The sequence below is a fragment of the Emydura macquarii genome, unplaced genomic scaffold, assembly GCF_026122565.2.
Source record: "Emydura macquarii macquarii isolate MOO-44397 ecotype Brisbane River unplaced genomic scaffold, CSIRO-AGI_Emac_v2 contig_646, whole genome shotgun sequence".
Lineage (NCBI taxonomy): Eukaryota > Metazoa > Chordata > Testudines > Chelidae > Emydura > Emydura macquarii.
Window position 1 is genome coordinate 33141 of NW_027130783.1, and position 6549 is coordinate 39689.

General features: G+C 47.4%; 1 pseudogene; it reads left to right on the top strand.

Moving 5' to 3' along the window:
• The first annotated feature begins 4459 nt into the window (after positions 1-4459).
• On the top strand, positions 4460-6004 carry LOC137148564 (olfactory receptor 52R1-like; annotated as a pseudogene).
• The last annotated feature ends 545 nt before the right edge of the window (positions 6005-6549 follow it).

Here is a 6549-nt window from a genome sequence, read left to right on the forward strand (position 1 = left end):
GGAAGACACTTCCAGCTCACAATTTACAGGTACCTATCACATGCTCAGAGCGCACTGCTTGACAGACCTCGGGCAAAGTGGGCAGGATGGAGTAGAGAACAAATCTGTGTTCCTTTGCGCTCTGCACAGCCAGAAAACATCCCTGGCCCTTTCCACAGGTGATATGTTTGCTCAAGTATCACTGGCCACAATGCCCCTCTTTGCTATTGTCTAGTTTGCTGTGCTCCCCGGCTGATGCTCCTGGGAGCAGAAACTGAGTAAAGAGCTCAGGAGTCAGCTGTGAGCTAATGCACTGTCACCTCCTCCCCTGGCACTTCGGGGGTCTGGCTGTAACGGGGCTGGAATGGAGGGGATCTTACGTCACTCTTTTCTGCCTGACACTTTCAAATAATCACTCAGCTGGAAGCAGATGCCCGGCATGCGAGACTTCAGGCTAAAGGGTTCAAGTTTCGGAAGCTTGTAAGCCACTGCCAATGCGGTCTGGTCAGTGTCAGTGTCAGACAGCCTTCACTAACGGGTGCAACCAGCACTGCCTGCAATGGCCACAGCATGTTGGAATCCCATTCAGCTGAGCTCTTTGACCCAGTAATATCTGTGGCCAGGAGTTCCAAAGGCCAAATAAGTGTAATGGAGAAAATTTTCTTTTATCAACTTTAGATTTTCAGACTTTCAGTTTCATTGAATTTTCCTTGTTTGTGTATTATGAGAAAGAGTAAATGTGAGTGCCTGCTCTACTTTATTTACTAATAGACCCATGGGGTTGAAGTCCAGAAGGGACCATTTCATCATCTATTTTGACCCTCTGTACAGCCCAGGCCATTAAATTTCACCCATTTACCCTTATATTGAGCCCAAAAACTTGCATTTGACTAAGACCCGGTCTACACTAGGATTTTATATTATAGAATCATTGAAGCACAGGGTTAGAAGAAACTGTAAGTGTCACCTAGTCTAAGCCCCTGCCAAGATGCAGGATCTGCTGTGTCTAAACCATCCAAGACAAGAGGCTATCCAGCCTCCTTTTGAAAACTTCCAGTGAAGGAGCTTCCACGATCTCCAAGGGCAGTCTGTTCCATTGTCCCGCTGTTCTTTCAGGTAGCAAGTTTTTCCTGAGGTTTAATCTAAATCTGCTATGCTGCAGTTTGAACCCATTTCCTCTTGTTCTGCCCTATGTAGCAAGAGAGAACAGGTATTCTCCATCTTTTTTTATAGCAGCCTTTCAAATATCTGAGAATTGTGATCATGTCCCCACTATATCTCCTCTTTTCCATACTAAACGTACTGAGTTCCTTCAGCCTTTGCTCATATGGCTTCTATTCCATCCCTCTGAGAATCTTTGTCCCTCGTCTCTGGATCCTTCTGTTTCCCCACATCCTTCCCAAACATTGGTGACCAAAACTCGACACAATATTCCAAATGAAGCCTAACCAGCGCCTACTACAGCAGAACTATCACCTACCGTGTCTTGCGTGCAATGCCTCTGTTAATGCAACCCAAATATGAATTTGCTTTTTTTGCAACAACAAAGAAATCCACACTCTTGAGAGATGTAGTTACATGAACTGAACCTCCAGTGTGGGCAGCATGAGGTTGATGAAAGAATTCTTCCATTCACCTATCTACCACCTGTCAAGGGGATGGATTACCTCTGCTGATGAGAGAAACACTCCAGTCTGCATAGGCAGTGTCTACACTGAAGTGCTACAGTGGGGCCGCGGTAGCGTTTTAAGTGTAGCCAAGTCCTCAAGAATATCTTCCAGAAAAACATCCTGTCTTGATGTGAAGACATGAAGAGCAGGAGAATTCCCCATGTTCCTTCACAGATTGTTCTAGCCATTACTCACCCTCAGTGTTAAACATTTAGTCTTTATTTCCAATTGGAATTTGTCTGGCTTCAGCTTCCAGCCATAGGATCTTGCTCTGCCTTTCTCCGCTTGATTAAAGAGCCTGTTATTCCCCAACAACTCTCCACATGAAAGTATTTGTACAATCAAGTCTCCTCTTGATTGTCCTTTTAATAAGATAAGTAGATTAAGCTTTTTAAGTCTCTTTCTGTGAGGTATTTTCTCAAGTCCTTGGATCATTTTTATGGCTTTTTTCTGCAATTTTTCAACATCCTTTTTGAAATGTGGACACTAGAACTGGACGCAATATTTCAGCATCAGTTTCACCAATGCCACGTATCGAAATAAAATCGTTCCTGTTCTCGCACTGACTACTCCCATTTATACATCACATTAGCTCTTTTTGCCACTGCATCACAAGAGGAGCTCATGATAAGTTGGTTGTCCACCATGACCCCTAAATCCTTGCAGGGTCACTGGTTTCCATTACGGTCCTTTATTCTGTAGGTCCGGGCTGCATTCCCTCATCTTAGATAATTGTTTTGCATTTGTCTGTATTAAAACATTTTCTGTGAATGTCCCCGGCTTACATAACAATCCAGATCCATCTGTCTGCCTGCCCTGTCTGCAGCACTTTAACCTCTCTGTCAAACTTCATGTCGTCCACAAATTTTGCCTGGAATGAGATAATATTTACTTCCAGATCACCGATGACAATGAGGAATAGCATCTGGCCTAGAACCGATCCCTGCAGCACCTCACTAGACACACCCCCGTTCACTGACAGTGGCCTATTTACAACTGCTTTCTGAGATCTGTCCGTTAGCCAGTGTCAGTCCATTTAACATGCTCTCTATTGCTAGTGTATGGTGTTAATTTTTGTATCTGAATGATTTGCCCTGCTAAATCAAATGCCTCTCAGAAACTGAAATCTGTTGTATCTGTGCAGTTCCCTTGATCAGCCAAACTTGTATTCTCATTAAAGGATGAAATGGGTTTTTTTGAGAGGACCAGTTTTCCATAATCTCTGTTGACTGGCCTTAATTCTATTCCTACCCTTTGTTTCTATTTCAGTTTAATCCCATATCAATTTTTCCATTGTTTTGCCCAGGATTGATGTCAGGCTAACCAACCTATAGTTGCTTGGGTCATCCCGCTCGGCCTTCTGGAATATTGGCAATCTATTAGCACACTTCCAGACGTCTGGAATTTCCCCAGTATTTCAAGACTTATTAAAAATGTACATAAGTGGGCCGGGGGTTCTCCTCAGCCACCTCTTTTACTCACTGGTGCATGTTTTCCAGGCCTGTTCATTTAAAAAGATTGATTCCCTAGTAAATGCTGTTTAACATCCTCCTTGATAGCTAATGGACTGGAAAGTGTTTCATAACCTCATGTGGTATCAGTACATCAGACTCCTTCTTCCCAAATACAGATACAAAATATTTATTGATCACATCTACCTCTTCTGCAACATTAACGAGTTTTCTTACTGCCCCTGGTAACTGGCCCGTACGTTTGCTAGGATTTCTTTTGTTCTTAATTTACTTAGTAACCTCCTTTTTTTATCCTTAGCGCTGCCAAACATGGATTTTACCCTGATGTCTTTAACTTCCCTTGTCCATTTTCATAACTTCTCCGTTGTATTGCTTGCTCTCAATTTCTCCTTTCCCCCTTTTCTTATATATTGCTTTTTCCCTCACTAATTGCTGCCTTCACTTTGCCAATGTGTTGAAATTTTTCGGGCTTCATAGATAATGATGTACAAAGAGCAGAAAAGGAGAAAAAAGATAAATGGCAGATGATTTTTAAATCACAAAAAATTCTCTTAAAGCATAATTCTGTCTTGTATGTGCCTTACCCACAGGGTACAGGTTTTATGTCAATGCTAATGAGCCTGAAAGGAAGTAGACACAATCTCTAGGAAACAGGGTACCTCAAGTTTTGGAGACACCAAACCAATAAGGAAAAGACGGCTGACATTTTCATGGACATGAGCTGAATGTAGGTATAGGCATAGATCATAATATAAAAAGGCGGTGCCCAGATTGGGAAAATTGAGCTTCCTACAGGAAAACTCCAAGAGGAAACATCCCTCTACTAACAATCAGTCCACGAGAGATCTGTCAGACCCTAGCAGTAGCTAGGAGCAGGTGAGTATGTCTGTACCTGTATCTGGTGCGTGGATAGATCTAGGAGTTGTATATGCTGGGACATTCCTAATTTTGTTGGTAACTTTAATGAAATTGATATAAGATATTAGACCTTGTTCTTATGACTGTCTGTGTTCCTTGCCCTAGCCTTCATGTGTTCCTGTGAGCTCTGGATCTAAACCAAGCAGAGGTCACTTTGTGAACTTGAGACTGCAGCCATCAGAGCTCAACACAAAGATGTTGTAAAACAACATCACTAAATTTACCTTAAATAAAAAGAAAAAGCTACATGCTTCCCCCTGAGAACAGCTGCCCCTTGTGTATGTAGCGCCTCATTTTAACACTGTCTCTCCATCCAGGCATTTTCACTGCGATCATCACCCTAGATCCTGGGCACATAGGGGAAATCAAAGGAACCTACAGTACGTGCAGAAGACGCTGTTCTGCCTCAGAGTCGGACACATTCTCCGCTACGCCATGTCAAATTCCAACACAACCGACTTCACCAACCCCTCCTCCTTCATCCTGCTGGGCATTCCTGGGCTGGAGGCGGCACATGTCTGGATCTCCATCCCCTTCTGCGCCATGTACGCCTTAGCCATCTTGGGGAACTTCACCATCCTGCTGATCGTGAGGATGGAGCAGAGTCTCCATGCGCCCATGTACTATTTCCTCTGCATGCTGGCTGTCACCGACCTGGTCCTGTCTACGTCCATCCTGCCCAAAATGCTGAGCATCTTCTGGTTCAATTCCAGGGAAATCGATTTCAGTGCCTGCCTCACCCAGCTGTACTTCATTCACTGCTTCACAGCGATGGAGTCTGGGATCTTCGTGGCCTTGGCTATAGATCGCTACGTGGCCATCTGCGTTCCCCTGAGACATTCCACCATCCTGACAAACGCTGTTGTGGTCAAGATTGGCCTGGCCATGCTGCTCCGGGGAGGGCTGCTCGTACTGCCCTATCCCTTCTTGGCAAGGAGGTGGCCCTACTGCAGAACCAATGTCATTGCCCAGACGTACTGTGAGAACATAGCGTTGGTGAAGCTGGCCTGCGCCGACATCCGGAGCAGCAGCTACTATGGCCTTTTGGTGACATTCTTGGTGACTGGCCCGGATGTGTCTTTTATCACCTTCTCCTATACTCAGATCCTCAGGGCCATCTTCAGTCTCCCCACAAAGGACACTCGACTGAAGACTTTTGGTACTTGTGGCTCCCATCTCTGTGTCATCTTAGCATTTTACATCCCAGCTCTCTTCTCCTTCCTCACGCACCGGTTTGGCCACAATGTGCCTCTGCATTTCCACGTCATCACTGCCAACATGTACCTCCTGGTGCCCCCCATGCTAAATCCCATCATCTACGGGGTGAGGACCAAGCAGATCCGGGACAGGCTGCTCCACCTCCTTACTCATACAGGGAAGTAAAGTTTTCTCCTGGCACCCTGGCTATCAGTCTGAGCTCCATGGAGAGCTGGCTGGTGACCTGGTGCGGGGCCTTCCTTCCTAGGTCAGTTACAGGACGGTGAACGAGACATTAGATATTTCTCTGCCCTTTAAACACACCGAGACTGGATGAGTCAGAGAGAGAAGAAACTGGGGCAGGGCAGAGGCGCCAGGGAAGTGGAGGGGACTCTTTGATTGCAGGGCTATGACTGTAGTAGAGAGACGGAGGAGAATCTGGAGAGGCTGCAGTGCCCAGCTCTGTGCCTTGTGAAATATGTTGTTTCCCATGACTCCCAGCAGAGCATGTCCTGCAGGGGTGGTTTAGGATCCATGCTGGTCACAGGCAGCCCTTTCACGTATCCCATGTGCCTCTGTGTTCAACTCTTTCCTTTTTCTGCCAGGATGAAGGGGATTCCCCCTGGCCGAAGACAACTGTCGCCTCTCCCCATGTCAGCTCCCTCAAACGCCAGCGCTTTCTGCCCTTCCTCCTTTATTCTGCTGGGCCTGCTGGGGCTGGAGCAGAAGCACTGCTGGATCTCCATCCCCTTCTGCTCCATCTACATCACCGACCTGCTGAGCAATGCCGCCTGGCTCTTCTTCATCAAGACAGCTCCCGGACTGTGCGAGTCCACGTCTCTTTCTCTCCACACTGGCCCTGACTGTCATTTCCCTCCAGCTTGGCCCTCCCCAGGATGCTGGGCACCTTCCGGATCAGAGCCTGGGAGATCAGCTGTGCTTCCTGCCTGGCCCAGACGTTCCTGACCCATGTGTGAGGGGCCTGACGCCCCTCGCCAACACTGAGCAGGGGAGGGGCTGGTAACTTCTGGGACCAAAGGTCGGGGGCGGGACAAGGGGAAATCAGAAGTCTGAGACGGACAGCCCCCAGTGCCAATGGGGAGTGGCCAACCCTCCAAGCGTGCCCAATTGACAGGGAAGCAGCCCAATGAGGGAGCCAGGTGGCTGCGATCCCGTCCTCCGAATGAGCTGGCACTCCCTGGGCAGAGCAGGGCTGGTCGAAGGACAGAGCTGGGCCTCATGAGCCACGGCAGCCGGTGCCAGAGGGGCCGAGGGGCCACCCGGGGAGTTGGGCTGGAGACTGAGCAGGGGCG